We start from the raw sequence: 16294 nt of genomic DNA, 5'->3' as shown, positions 1-16294 counted from the left end.
GCTTTGTTTTTTGGGTCCATCAGTGTTAGGGTGAATACAGCTGGTTGTGGTAGGCTGCTGCAACCAGCAAATGTAACAGAATCCATTATTCTATCCTTTAAATCTGTGTCCTTTCCAAAAAAAAAAAAAGGTTAAAGCAAATTATTTTGCTCAGGCCTTGAGAAGGATTAAACATTGTTAGCTGAAACATTGTTTTTTTATTTTTATTAATGCACTAATTTAGAGATTTTATTTTTGCTGATTGCATTTTAGGTGGTATTGCTGATATAATTGTATTAGTATTTGTTTTATGTTGTATTGGTGCTATATATAGTTAACATTGTTTTACATGTATTTACTGTAAGCTAAAGAGGATAATAGGATCAGCAGAATATGAATGTTTTCAAATATGCATATTTCACAAATCATTTATGCAGTGACACCACCTAATACATTTTTGATTTTGGAAGTTATGCACACTATATTTTCAGGATGTGTTGGAGTGTCTCTGAGGATTCTGAGAGAGGTATTTCTAGGGGGAATCCATGTATTCCATGAAGGCGCACACACAGTTATATCACCTATTCACATTTCAGCTTTGCTTCCAATCCATACCCAATTTTCAGATGATATCAAAAGGCCAAGAGGAATTTAACTTGGGTAGGACAAGAAACCATAAGAATATGATGTAATTAAAAAATAGAAAATTAGAACATGATGGCAGATAAAAGCCATATGGCCTATCCAGTTTGCCTATCAATATCTCCTGCTCTGCTTTATATAGTCCCTTCCTCTCCCTCAGCAATCCTCTGTGCTTGTTATGTTTTCTTGAATTCTAATACTACCCTTTTCTCTACCACTTGCACAAGGAAGCTGCTCCATGCATCCATAATTCTTTCTATAAAGAGATATTTCCTTAGATTTCTCCTGAGTTTACAGTCTTTAACCTTCATTTCATGACTCATTCTTCAAGAGCTTCCTGTTCATTTATTACTTGGAGATATTTACATATCTATCATATCTTCCCCCCCCTTCCTTCAAGGTATATATAAGTTTAGTGATCTTTAAATCTGTACCCATATGCTTTATGATGAAGACCATTGACCATTTTAGTAGCTGCCTTTTGGACTGACTCCATCCGGATTATATCTTTTTGAAAGTGCAATCTCCAGTACTGTACTCTAATTGAGTTCTCACTAGAGATTTATATAAACATTCCTCTCCCTATGCACTCAAACATCTTTCAGACTTTTTTCTTACCTTGTCTACCTGTTTGGTCACCTTATGATCATCAGATATAATCATCTCCATATTTCAATCTTGTTCTATGCACAGAAGAGCCTGTCCCCCTATATTGTACTGCTCCCTTGAATCTTTGCAACTCAAATGCATAGCCCTGTATTTCTTGGCATTAAATATTAGCTGCCAATCTCTAGACCATTCCTCAAGCTTCATTAAAACTCTCCTTATATTTTCCACACCTTCCAGTGTCTACCCTGCTGCAGATTTTGCTTCATCAGCAAAATGTAAACCTTTCTCAGTAGCACTTCTGCGATATCACTGATGAAAATATTTTAGAGAACCAGACCAAGGACTGATCCCTGTTATACTTGGCTGGCCACAGGTCAGCACCAGGACCGGCCTCACTCACTCTTACATGCTGCCAGCCTCCTTCATGGTAGGAATGCTGCTGACCATTGGGCACCACAGAAAGGCATCATGCTGCTCCTCCCCAAACTCCTCTAGGCATGCACGACTAACATTCCAACTTTTGAAGGGTCCATAGTAGAAACTCAGTTTTGGCTCTTCTAATGACATCATCAGTTTCAGGATATCTAAAGGCCCATCTACAGGACAGCGATGCTTAAGCAAAAGGTCCTCCTGCCTTGCAGTTTTGGTAGTTCCTGTGTGCATCGTCTCTGTTTCTGTTCCTGATTGTGTTCTTGCTCTTTTGCTCTCTTGCCTTGTCTCCTCGTCCTTGTACCTTGCCTCCTTGCATGGTCCCTGCCTTGCCATACTTCTCTCTTGTCTTGCCCAGTCCATCCTGCCTTGTCTTGTTTCCCCACCTTCTATCTTGTCTGTCTTGGCCTGACTTCCCGGTTCTGACCCCTGCCTTGAATTCTGACTTCTTTCTGATTTGCTGTCTGCCTTGACCCATGGCCTGGACCTGCTGCTTACCTCAACCCTTGGACTGAACTTGACTATGCTTTGCATGCTGTCTATCTTGACCACTATCGCTACCTAGATGCTTCCTATCGACCCATTGAGGGACTTTTGCCTATTCCCTGCTTGCCTCTGAAACCCAAAGGCTCAACCCAAGGGAAAACTGGGCTGGTACAGCTAAAGCTCCAGCTCCCATCCCAGCAAGGACATGTCCGCCGATTGTCTGTGTGGCATAGTGGGTTTGCCTACTAGGCTGCGTCAAACATGCCGACCATGACAGTTTGCTGAGGCTTCAGCTCTGTGATACACCCTCAGTTCAGGCCATAATAGTTTGGCCCACATTGTTAAACAGCAACAAGGAGCAGCTCAATCAAATAATTGGTTTGCTCCAGGGCCTTGCTATACGTATGGATGCTATCCAGGCCCAACTACCAGCACCAGCCCCTATGGCACCACCTCCAGTTGTGCCCGCTCATGTCCCGGAACCTATACCGCACCTTGCGCCTCCTCCCAGATATGACAGAGATCCTAAGGCCTGCAGTGGCTTTATCAATCAGTGCCTCATGCTTGTTGAATTACAGACTCCAGCTTTCCTTCTAATCATACCATGGTAATTTTACTGCTGTCCCTGCTGGGTGGTCCTGCCCTGGCCTGGGTATCACCTCTCTGGAAGCGAAAGGACCCAATGATGGAGATTCTGGATACCTTTCTATGCCAGTTTCATCTAATCTTCAAAGAGCCAGGCTGAACCTTGTCTGCCACCTCTGAGTTGCTTCAGATCAGTCAATGCAACCACACCAGGGGTGAGTAAGATCACTCGCTTTTGAACGCTGGCCTCTGAGCTCCTTTGGGATGAACACAAGCAGACGGCCATCTTTTGGCAAGGATTGACAGACTGAATAAAGGATGACCCAGCAGGTTGGGACATACCGCCCACACTTGAGGGTCTTATTTTTCTGGCCATAATAGTAGATCTCATGTTCCAGGAATGAGCCTGGGAAAGAGGGAACTTCTGCCGACCCCTTTGATTAACTAGCAAATTCCAGTGACCTCTGCTTCCTGCATCAGATGCCCTGGCTACCTTGCTTCTGAAGGAAACCTTGCAGCCGAGTAGGGCCTACCTCACTGAGGAGGGGAGACAGGCATAGCCGGCTTAATCTCTGCCTTTAATGCACAGGACAGAGGTATTTCACAGTGTTGCCTGGAAAAAGTGGGAAACTACTTAGCCTAGGGTTGGTTGGGGGGGAAACCCTAGGTTCACCTGCTTTCTTTCCCCAACTATTTGTGCCAGTTCACCTTTTCACCAGAAACACCATGGTCCACACTGAAGTTTTTCTGGATTATGGAGCAGGTGGAGGATTTAATTCGCCAATACAATCTGCAAACACACTGCCAACCAAAGTTACCATATTCTCCATATAAGGCGAACCTCTGCTTGGATGTCTAGCTCTCAACAAGTTACCACTAATCCTCCAGACCGCACTGCTATGCCAGGGGACCATCTTCTTCTACATTCTACCTTAGGCCATCAACTCCATCATTCTTGCATTACTCTGGCTTTTGCTGTGTAACCCCTTGAAACACTGGGGAATGCTACAGCCCCTCTTGCCAGGAATGCTGCCTCTCCCAGGTCCACCTACCAGTTGTCTAGTCTGTTTCCTCAGCTCTGTTGGATCTTCCACCCCAGTTTATGGCATTCATTAATGTATTCAGCAAACAGGCCGAGACTCTGCCACTGCATTAACTGTACTATTCTCCAATCAATTTAAAACCAGATAGTCATTGTTTTTCATTCACTTCAATTTCAAACTCCAGTACCATTTGGCAGAGAAGAATCAATGGGCCGATGCCCTTTCTAGGTCCTTTAAGACTGAAGACTCTTGTAGCCCTCTTGACACATCATTGACATGGCAAGGAATGTGGTCACATTTGCAGCACATGTCCTGCCAGAGAAAATGGTTCCCAAGAGATTATGAGAGAAGATTCTTAAATGGGCCCACAACTCTTGTCTGACTAGACACCCTGAGTGCCATTAAGCTGGAATTACTGCTCCGCCATTACTGGTGGCCTTGAGTGAAGCAAGATGTGCAGCACTACATAGAATCTTGTCCCACTTGTGCTGCCCATAAGGGCTCTCATACTCGAACCTGTGAGTTGTTATTGCCACTGCCAGCCCCTTCGAAACCTTGAACCACCTGGCCACTGATTTTGTCAGTGACTGTCCCTTCTCTAATGGCTTCACCATCATCTAGGTAATGGTATATCACTTCTCCAAGATTTACTTCATATCTCTTCTTGGACTTCCATCTGCACTAAAATTAACATTCCTTTACGTCCAACATGCCTTTTCACCTACATGGACTACCAATGCATATCCTCTCTGATTGGGGAGTACAGTTTACAGCCTGTTTCTGGAAAGGTTTCTGCAAGATGTTTTGAATCTCCTTGGGTTTTACATTTGCGTACCATCTCCAAAACTATGGCCAGACAGAGAATCAACCTTAAGGGGTTTCTGCACTCCTGTGTTAATGAGTGTCAGGACAACTAGGTCTCACTCCTCCCCTGGGCAGAGTTCTGCCACAATATCCATGTCAGGAGTTTGTCTGGATCCTTACCTTTTCAAATAACGTATGGCAGACATCCTAGTGTAGCACATCCCGTTCTAGTGTCAGTCTCCTGCCCTGCAGCCAACACTATGGACCAGGATCTCAAAGTCTTATGGCAGAAGACTCAACAGCTCCTTACTGTGGTTGCCAGCAGATTCAAGAAACAAACAGACAAGATGCAATAGCTAGCACCACAATTCAAGCCCGGGAAATTGCTGTGGCTAAGTATCTGGAACTTGCATCTCAAGATGCTCTCAGGAAAATTTGCACCAAGGTTTATTGGTCCATTCCCTATTATCCACCAGGTGGGAACAGTGGCCTACCGGTTGAAGCTTCCACCCAAGATACATAATGTATTCCATGTCTCCCTCCTCAAGCCAATACTTTTGTCTGGCCCTCATGACCCCCTCTTAAACCTGTGGAGGGTAACCTCTGAAGAAGATACTGAATACAAGGACCAGGAGATCTAAGACTCCAGGAGGGTGTGGAATAAGCATCTTTTGGAATGGTTCCGGCCTCGAGGAGAGTTCATGGGAACCTACTTTTAATTTCCAAGTTCCTCAGCTGGTGAGGGAGTTCATCACCGGTTTACCCAGAAGCCTAAACCAAGAGGACTGGGGAAGGGGCTTAGAAGGGGGTCGAGCCCGCTGTCCCCCCCCCCCCCCCCTGTGTCCCTCTCTTACCGCCGCCACCACATCGAGGCCTTCTTCGAACGCCGCGAGGCCGACTTGAGGCCCCCTCCAAGCAACCCGAAGCCGACCCGAGGCCCCACCGATCGGAGCCTGAGAGAGAACGACACCGGAGCCCAAGAGGGAAGGAGACGCCATCCCGCAGCGCCACCTGAGAGAACAGAAAAGCCAAAAAAAAAAAAAAAAAAATCAAGAACTAAAAAAAAACAAACAAAAAAAAAAGAACCCCAAAGTTTCTCGCTGCCGCCGACGCTCCGCCCACAGGACCCTCCCTGAGCTCTCGAGCCACCAATCAAGGTGGGAGCTGGGCCCACGTTGGCGCCCGGGAGGCCGGCTGAACAGCCTTTTAAACCAGGGCTCTTTGCAGCGGTGAGTCTTTTTTTCCTGCCCAAACTGACCGGGGTCGAGCCCGCTGCCCCCTCGTGTCCCTCTCTTACCACCGCCACCGCATCGAGGCCTTCTTCGAACGTCGCGAGGCCGAACTGAGGCCCCCTCCAAGCGACCCGAGGCCCCACCGATCGGAGCCTGAGAGAGAGAGAGTGATGCCGGAGCCCGAGAGGGAAGGAGACGCCATCCCACAGCACCGCCCGAGAGAACAGAAAAGCAAAAAAAAAAAAAAAAGTTTCCCGCTGCCGCCGACGCTTCGCCCATGGACCCTCCCTGAGCTCCCGAGCCATCAATCAAGGTGGGAGCTCTTTGCAGCGGCACTGCGCAACCTAAGGGGCCTGCCCCTTAGTGCGTCCCTTTGTGCGTCCTTTGTGCACTAACTGTAATTTCTGTTGCAGAACCAGAGATCCCCTGGAATTTAAATCTGTCTTCCTTTTCGCTCTCCCCCCTCGCCCTCCAACACCCCCTCGAGCTGCCCCTCGAGTAGACCTCTGGAGCACCTCCCAGTAGTGGCTTGGTGCACTACTTTCTGAGAGCACAGTCAACCTTTCTTTCCTTCACAGACCAACCCACCTAGGATCCCCTTAAGGTGCCTCTTCACTCCCAGCTCCCCCCTGATTAGACCTCATTTCCCCCCTTTTCCCAGGTTCTCCCCTTCCACCCGAAATGCTCTGTCTAAATATTCCCCGTTTACACCTTCCCCATATGCATAAACCCCCCCCTGTACTCCCTCACCCCTCCCACCAGCGTAAATCCCTAGTCCCCATCATGATCTCCCCTCTTACACAATTCCTGGGTCTAACCACCCTTGCCATCTCCCTTTTTAATGTGCAATCCATCCTAAAGAAAGCCCCCATCCTCTATGACCTGCTTACAGACTCCAATCCTGACATCTGCGCCATCACTGAATCGTGGCTAAAGAGCACAGACCAGGTCTTCATTAATTAGCTCCCTATTCAGTCTTATGACATCTTCTCTATCCCAAGACTACCGTGTTTCCCCGATAGTAAGACACCCCTGATAGTAAGACGTAGTGGGAATTTTAGGGGGGTCGGCTAATGTAAGACATCCCCCGAAAGTAAGACGTAGTAAAAAAATTATTTTTAAATACCTGTCGGAGGGCCGCGTGGGTCCAGGCGGCTGGCGGCGGGAGCCGGGTGGTTGCGTGTTACCTAGGCCGCGGGCGGGTGGGTGCTTGTTCCAGGCGGCGGCAGCGGCGGCGGGGGGGGGGGCGGGTGGACGCGCGTTAAATCTAGGCCGCGGGCGGGTGGGCGCTTGTTCCAGGCGGGGGGGGGGGGCGGGTGGACGCGCGTTATTTCGAGACGGCCGGCGGGCGGCGGGTGGTCGCGTGTTAAATCTAGGCCGGGGTCGCACAGGCTCGCATTCATTCACTGCCGGTGGGGCAGCGACCCCGGCCTAGATTTAACACGCGACCACCCGCCGCCCGCCGGCCGTCTCGAACTAACGCGCGTCCCCCCCCCCCCCCCCCCCCCCCCGCCGCCTGGAACAAGCGCCCACCCGCCCGCGGCCTAGATTTAACGCGCGTCCACCCGCCGCCGCCGCCTGGAACAAGCGCCCACCCGCCCGCGGCCTAGATTTACGGTAACACGCGACCACCCGGCTCCCGCCGCCAGCCGCCTGGACCCATGCGGCCCTCCGACAGGTATTTAAAAAATTCGACTGTTTTTCCAATATAAGACATACCCTGAAAGTAAGACATAGTGGGACTTTTGGGGGTAAAAAGAAAGTAAGACGCTGTCTTATATTCGGGGAAACACGGTAAAAGAAAGAGGTGGAGGTCTCCTAGCTGCAAAAAAATACCTCAAATTAAAATCCCAACCCACCCAGACTTGAAGCAGGACTTTTCAAATCCAATACCCTACAGGTCTGCCTCATCTATGCCCCCCCTTGCCTCCTCGAACCTGACCCTTCACCTATCATTGAGTACATCACCGACAACATCAAGTCCGACTCCCCTGCAGTTATCTTGGGTGATTTCAACCTCCACGTTGATGTCCGCCCCCCCCCCCCCCCCCCCCACACACACACGCCTGCGAAATCCTTCTGGACACCTTCCAAGCATTAGGCTATATGCATCTCATCTCTGCACCCACACACAAAGGGGGTCACACCCTTGACCTCATTTTCATCAACCACCATATAACCTTGACTACTTCACCTGTTACCACCCCAGTACCATGGTCCGACCACTCCCTCATTAACGTCCTCCTCTCCACAAACACCCCCCATCCAGCACCACTCATGCAGACCAAAACTATATCCTTCCGTAAACCATGCTCGCCAGAGGACCTGACCATAGCATTTGACAAAGCATCCACTAACCTTGACCTCTCCAACCCTGAATCTGCGCTACTCTCCTGGAACAATCTCACAACTATTATAGCTAATGACACCTGCCCCATACTCCACAAACAGATCCCCCTTACACAAACTTAAAAAAAAACTTAAAAAAAAAAGGATAAAAAAAGACCTCAGTTCCAAAGAACGTACGTGGTGTAAACAACCATCACTTACCCACAAAGCAGTGTATAAGAACACCTTGCACACTTATAGACAAACCACCCAGCAAGCCAAGCGAGACTTTTATTCCGCCAGAATCCACGACTACCAATTCAACCCACAGGCCCTTTTCTCATATGTCACAGAGCTCACAAATTCCACTCATCATACTATCACTGAAGACAATGCCAAGGGTAAATGTGAAGAACTAGCTCAGTTTTTTAAAAACAAAATAACCAACATACTACTACACTTCCCTACAAACCCCACACCGATCACTCTACTCACCAATAACAACAAGGCCACCCTCGCATCCTTCGACCTCACAACCACTAAGTAGATGGAATCCATCCTAAAAAAGATTAAACCATCCACACTCACCTCTGACATAAATCCGACGAAAGCTCTCCTAGCTATTCCCACCACCATTGCAAAACACCTTACTGACATAATCAACTGCTCACTTTCCTTCGGCAAAGTCCCAGACCCCCTCAAGCTTGCAATCGTTAAACCCCTCCTCAAGAAACCCTCCCTTGACCCCTCCAACCCAGCTAACTACCGTCCAATCTCCAACCTGCCTTTCATATCCAAAATACTGGAAAAGGTAGTTAATTCACAACTCACAAACTTTCTAGAAGACCACTGTATCCTACATCCATCTCATTTTGGATTCCGTAAAGCCAGAAACACTGAAAATCTCCTATTAACCATCACTGACACCATTCTTAAAGGCATGGACCGTGGTAAATCATATCTTCTTGCCCTCTTGGACATCTCAGCAGCCTTCGACACTGTCAACCACCAATTTTTGATCTCTCGCCTAGCAGAGATAGGTATCTCTGACACACCCCTGTTATGGTTTACCTCCTACCTCAACCATAGAAAATACGTAGTAAAAATTGAAAACAACGAATCCTCACATATCCCCCTCACTCAAGGCGTCCCCCAAGGATCATCTTTATCCTCCACCCTCTTCAACATTTATCTCCTGCCTCTCTGCCACCTTCTCTCTGACTTCGGCCTGCAGTTCTTTCTATACGCAGACGACGTCCAAATCCTCATCCCCATAACAAAGTCTCTCAACGAATCCCTGCAATTCTGGGACTCCTGCCTTGCATCCATCAATGCCCTGTTATCCAACCTCCAGCTCGCACTAGACACCTCAAAAACTGAAATCCTCTTAATATCTAATCAACATGACCTTATCTCCCAAGCCACCTCCCTCAACTCTTCCATCAATAACGCCACCCTGCTCTCCGTCAGAGACCTAGGTGTTGCCTTAGACCAACATCTAAATTTCAAACCCCACATCAACACTCTCCTAAAAGGGGGTTTCTTTAAACTTAACATTCTTAAAAAGCTTAAAACCCTCCTGCATGCTCAAGACTTCCGCCTAGTACTCCAGACCACCCTCCTATCTAAACTTGATTACTGTAACTCCCTCCTCCTGGGCCTTCCCGCATCCACCATAAAACCCTTACAAATCCTGCAGAATGCCATGGCCAGAATTTTAACTAACACACGTAAAAGGGACCATATCACCCCAGTACTAATGAACTTGCACTGGCTGCCCAGTCACCTCCGTATTCAATACAAAACCGTCACCATATTATACAACACCTTGTACAAACACAACCACACCTGGCTTGAGGAAATGCCGCGTTTCTGCACCTCCACCCGCCCATCCAGAACCTCCCTAGCAGGTACCCTTCATTGCCCAACACTCAAATCCGCACACCATACCATCACAAGGCAAAGGGCTTTGTCTATCGCTGGCCTCACCCTCTGGAATTCTCTCCCCACCTGCCTACGTCTAGAGCCTTCCCTCCGTAATTTCAAAAAAGGGCTCAAAACATGGCTGTTCAAACAGGCCTACCCTGACTCAAACCAAACCTAGCCCTCCTTTCTCATTCAGTCAGCTTCTCACCCCCTACCCGTTACCCCTTCGCAGCCCCTGGCTCCTTTCGCACCGATTACTCGAATTCCTGCGCCCACATAATACTGTATATTGTGTAAGACTGCGTTTTCGTGTCCATTGATACTTTGTAATCTTAAAATTGTATATATATTGTAATGTTTTTGAATATACCTACATATTTTTGCTTATACCCATTTACCTTGTAACCATGTATAGATATTATGTTCCCTACTTCTTATAATATAATTGTTTCTTTAATTTTCCTTGCTAACTCTTTCCCTCTTTTCTCTCCCTTTCGCTTTTTTCTAGCCTTCTCCCCTTCCCTGTTCATTGTAATTTCTCCAACTTTATTGTTAATTGTAAACCGGCATGATGTTCCACACGATTGTCAGTGTGTAAAACCTCACAAATAAATAAATAAATGCTTGGCCAGCCATGGTCGGCACCGTGACTGGCTTCACTTGCCCTCGGATGCTGTCAGCCTCATTCGTGGCAGGAATTCTGCCAACCATTGGGCACTGCCGAAGCAGCATGGAAAGCTGTCACACTGCTCCTCCTCTGAGCTTATCTAGGCAGATGAGCACCCAATGTGCCAACATTCATAGGAACCACGGCGGAAACTGTTTCCGCCCCTTCTGATGACATCAGTTCTAGGATATTTAAAGCCCATCTGCAGGGCAGTGATACTCAACAACAGGTCCTCCAGCCTTGCAGCGTGAGTTGCTAGTTCCTGTGTGCCTCATCTGGCTGTTCCTGTTTCTGCTTTGTGTTCTTGCTCTCTTGCCTTGGCTTCTTGCATGGCCTCTACTTTGCCCTACTTCTTGTTTGTCTTGCCCAGTCCATCCTGGATTGTCTTGCTTCTCCGCCTTCTCTCTTGTCTGTTTTAGCCTGACTACCTGGTTCTGAATTCCCTGCCTTGGTTTCTGTCTTCTCTCTAGTTTGGTGCCTGTCCTGACACTTGCCTGCCAGGACTAAGACACAGTCTTTTTGCTGCTTGTCTTGACCCTTGGATTGAACTTGACTATGCACTGCATGTTGCCTGCCTTCATCATTATCGCTAAATGGACTCTTCCTCTCCACCCATTAATAACATAAAAAATTACCATACTGGGTCAGACAAGGAGTCCATCAAGCCCAGCATCCTGTTTCCAACACCGGCCAAACCAGGCTACAAGTACCTGGCAAGTACCCAAACACTAAGTTGATCCCATGCTATTGATGCCTGTAATAAAAGAAACTATTCCCCAGTCAACTTGATTAAAAGCAGTTAATGGACTTCTCCAATAACTTATCCAAACCTTTTTTAAACTCAGCTACACTAACTGCACTAATCACATCTTCTGGCAACAAATTCCAGAGCCTAATTGTGCATAGAGTGAAAAATAATATTTCTCCGATTAATTTTAAATGTGCTACTTGATAACTTCATGGAGTACCCCCTAGTCCTTCTATTATCCAAAAGAGTACATAACAGATTCACATCTACCCATTCTAGACCTCTCATGATTTTAAAGACCTCTATCATATCCCTCCTCAGCCGTCTCTTCTCCAAGCTGAACAGCCCTAACCTCTTTAGCCTTTTCTCATAGGGGAGCTGTTCCATCCCCTTTATCATTTTGGTTGCCCTTCTCTGTACCTTCTCCAGTTCAGCTATATCTTTTTTGAGATGCGCTGACCAGAACTGTATACAGTACTCAAGGTACGGTCTCACTGTGAAGCGATCCAGAGGCATTATGACACTTTCCGTTTGATTCAACATTACCTTCCTAGTAATTTCCGAAAATTGTTTGCTTTTTTGACTGCCGTTGCACACTAAACCAACGATTTCAATGTATTATCCACTATGATGCCTAGACCTTTTTCCTGGGCGGTAACTCATAATATGGAACCTAACATCGTGTAACTACAGCATGGGTTATTTTTCCCTTTATGCAACTCCTTGCACTTGTCCACATTAAATTTCATCTGCCATTTGGATGCTCAATCTTTCGGTCTTGCAAGGTCCTCCTGCAATTTATCACAATCTGCTTGTGATTTAACTACTCTGAATAATTTTGGATCATCTGCAGATTAGATAACATCACTCATCATATTCCTTTCCAGATCATTTATAAATATGTTGAAAAGCATCTGTCCAAGTACAGACCCCTGAGGAAATCCACTGTTTACCCTTTTCCATTGAGAAAATTGACAATTTAATCCTACACGTTTTCCTGTCTTTAACCAGTTTGTAATCCACGAAAGGACATTGTCTCCTATCCAATGACTTTTTAGTTTTCTTAGAAGCCTCTCAAGAGGGACTCTGTCAAACACCTTCTGAAAATCCAAATACACTACATCTACTGGTTCACCTTTATCCACATTTGTTAATCCCTTCAAAAAAATGAAGCAGATTTGTGAGGCAAGACTTGCCTTGGCTAAATCCATGTTGACTTCTTCCATTAAAACATATCTTTCTATATGCTCTGTGATATTGTTCTTTAGAACACTTTCCACTATTTTTCTTGGCACTGAAGTCAGGCTAACTTGTCTGTAGTTTCACAGATTGCCCCTGGAGCCCTTTTTAAATATTGGGGTTACATTGTCCACCCTCCAGTCTTCAGGTACAATGGATGATTTTAATGATAGGTTACAAATCTTTATTAATAGATCTGAAATTTCATTTTTTAGTTCCTTCAGAACCCTGGGGTGTTTACCATCTGGTACAGGTGATTTACTACTCTTTGTCAATCAGGCCTATCACTTCTTCTAGGTTCACTGTGATTTGGTTCAGTCTATTTAAATCATTACCCATGAAACCTTCTCCCCAACATCCTCTTCAGTAAACACCAAAGCAAAGAAATTGTTTAATCTTTCCACGATGGCCTTATCTTCACTAAGTGCCCCTTTAACCCCTCGATCATCTAACGGTCCAACTGACTCCCTCGCAGGCTTTCTGCTTCATATATATTTTCAAAAGATTTTACTGTGAGTTTTTGTCTCTACGGCCAACTTCTTGTCAATGTCTTAAATTTAACTTGTCAGTGCTTATGCTTTATCCTATTTTCTTCTGATGGATCCTTCTTCCAATTTTTGAATGAAGATCTTTTGGCTAAAATAGCCCTTTTCACCTCACCTTTTAATCATGCCAGTAATCCTTTAGCCTTCCTTCCACCTTTCTTAAAGTGTGGAGTACATTTGGATGGTGCTTCTAGGATTGTATTTTTTTTTAACAATGTCTATGCCTCTTGCTCACTTTTTACCTTTGTAGCTGCCCCTTTCAGTTTTTTCTAACCATTTTTCTCATTTTATCAGTTTCCCTTTTGAAAGTTTAGCGCTAGAGCCATATATTTGCTTACTGTCCCTCTTCCAGTTATTAATTCAAATTTGATCATATTATGAACACTATTGCCAAGTGGCCCTACCACTGTTACATCTCTCACCAAATCCTGCACTCCACTGATAACTGGATTTAAAATTGCTCCCTCTCTTTGGTTCCAGAACCAATTGCTCCATAAAACTGTCATTTATTCCATGCAGGAGCTTTATCTCTCTAGCATGTCTTGGTTACATTTACCCAGTCAATATTGGGATAGTTGAAATCTCCCATTATTACTGCACTACCAATTTGTTTAGCTTCCCTAATTTTTTTTAGCATTTCACTGTCCATCTCTCCATCTTGGCCAGGTAGATGGTAGTATACTCCTATCACTATACTCTTTCCCAACACACAAGGGATTTCTACCCATAAGGATTCGATTGTGCATTTATTCTAATGCAGGATCTTTATCCTGTTGGACTCTATGCCATTCTGGACATAAAGCACCACCCTGCCTCCCAGATGCTCCTCTCTGTCATTGCAATATAATTTGTACCCTGGTATAGTATTGTCCCATTGGTTATCCTCCTTCCACCATGTCGCTGAGATGCCAATTAAGTCTGTCATCATTCACTGCTATACATTCTAATTCTCCCATCTTACTTCTTAGACTTCTGGCATTAGCATAAAAGCATTTCAAAGTGTGTGTTTTGTTTGTATTTTCATTCTGCTTTTTAATTGATAGTGATAAACTAGAGTCTTTTAGCTTATGTGAGTTTTTAATTAAAGGCACTTGGATTATTTTTCTTATTATTGGAATCTCATTGTTGGGATGCCCTAATTCTAATGCATCATTAGTATCCTTTGAAGATACCTCCCTCCGAGCCATGTGCTGCTGAGCAATTGTCAGCTTATTAAAATTTAGGTTTTAACCATGGTCCCTCAATGCTGGTTACCCTAACATTCTTGGATGCCTAATTCTATTGTGCAACTGGTTTAGGGTTATAATTGCCACTCTGTGGAGATAACTCTAGTTCTTTTCTGGAGGAATGATGCAATTGCATTATTGTTCAGGGTTATAATTACAATGCCGTACAAGTTACCCCAGTATTTCATTTCCATCTTCTTTGTCATTAGGGATCCTAGGTGTTTATCTTGTGCTTTTTTAATATATTTACCATTTTTATCTATACTATCTCCTCCAGGAGTCCATTTCATGCCTCACCCCTTTCACGAAGAAATATTTTTGGATGTTCCTCCTGAATCTACCCCCTGGAGCTTTATACTGTGACCTTTTTTTTCTAGAGCATTCTTTCTTTTGAAAAATATGTTGTTCTTGTGCCTTTCAGTTATTTAAATGTGTCACATCCCTCCTGTCTCTTCTTGGAGACATATTTAGCTCCCTAAAGCTCGTCACATTACTTTTGTTGCAAACTTTTCACTATTGTGGTAGCCTTTCTCTGGACTCATCTCAAACCTGTCTGTATTCTTGCTGAGGGAAGAAAGTTTAGAACCCAACTGCCATATTCTATGTAAACCAGCAAGATATGTTTTCATGATTGCCGGTATATAAAAACTCTAAATAAAATAAATAAAATAAAAATATTGGGTCAGACCAAAGGATCTATCAAGCCTAGTATCCATTTTACAATCCAGGTCATACATACCTGGCAGGGTCACAAATAGTATATAGATTCCATGTTGCTTGCACCTGGGATAATCAGAAGCTTTCCTCAAGTTTACCTGGTTAATAACAGTTTATGGGCTTTTCCCTAAGGAACTTGTCTAAACCTTTTTTTAAACCCACCTGCATTAATTTTCTTTACCACATCTGTCAGCAATAAATACCAGGCCTTATTTCTGTGTTGAGTGAAAAAGTATTTTCTTCAATTTGCTTTAAATCTGCTACCTAGTAACTTCATGGAGTGCTTCATAGTCTTTCTTTTTTCCATTCCACTCATGATTTTATAGACCTCCTTTCCGCTGTCTCTTCTCCAAACTGAAGAGCCTTGACCTCTTTAGCCTTTTCTCATACAGTGACTCCATTCCCTTTATCATTTTGATCGCCCTTCTTTTTGCTGTTCCACTATATCTTTTTTTTTTTTTTTTTTTTTTGAGATGTGGCAACCAGAATTGTTTACAGTACTCTAGGTACTGTCGTACCATGGGGTGAATACAGTGGTGGTATGATGGTCTCAATTTTATTCTCCATTCCTTTCTTAATTCCTAGCATTCTGTTTGCTTTTTTGACTGCCACTGGATACTGAGCTGAATATTTCAGCTTGTTGTCCATGTTGACGCCTAGGCCCTTTTCCTGGTTGGTGATTTCTAGATATAAAAAAAATAGATCAAAACGTACTTTTAGGTTTGAATAAGAGATATAATGGGCATGTTTCAGATGAGTTTCTAGTAATTAGGGTCTAGAAAGGTAGCTTTAAAAAAAAAAATTGTTCTTCAGCAAAAGTGGCACTGGCTCTTTAAAAGCAACTTTGACATTGGAGAGTGTACCAAATGTTTAAATATAGGAGCATCTTAGAATAATTTGTTCTATCTTACTTGGAAAGAAAAGAGTTTTTGGTAATTAGCTTTCCTATAAATTCCAAGTTGTAAAAAAGTTTAAAATATCAAAATTGTTCTCAGGACGTAATGGGAACTACATGAGTGCAGGAGCACTCAAATTCAGACGAATACTTTCCTCAAGCAGGTGTAAATATAATCGTGGTTGAGGGCACCA

The 16294-nt window shown here is 44.7% G+C and overlaps 1 protein-coding gene across 17 annotated transcripts in view; it reads left to right on the top strand.

Moving 5' to 3' along the window:
• Positions 1-16294, top strand: part of ZNF618 (zinc finger protein 618) — a 638793-nt gene that overhangs the window by 399215 nt on the left and 223284 nt on the right. The window lies entirely within an intron of this gene.

This window comes from Rhinatrema bivittatum, chromosome 8, assembly GCF_901001135.1.
Source record: "Rhinatrema bivittatum chromosome 8, aRhiBiv1.1, whole genome shotgun sequence".
NCBI lineage: Eukaryota > Metazoa > Chordata > Amphibia > Gymnophiona > Rhinatrematidae > Rhinatrema > Rhinatrema bivittatum.
This window is presented reverse-complemented; position numbering and strand designations above follow the sequence as displayed.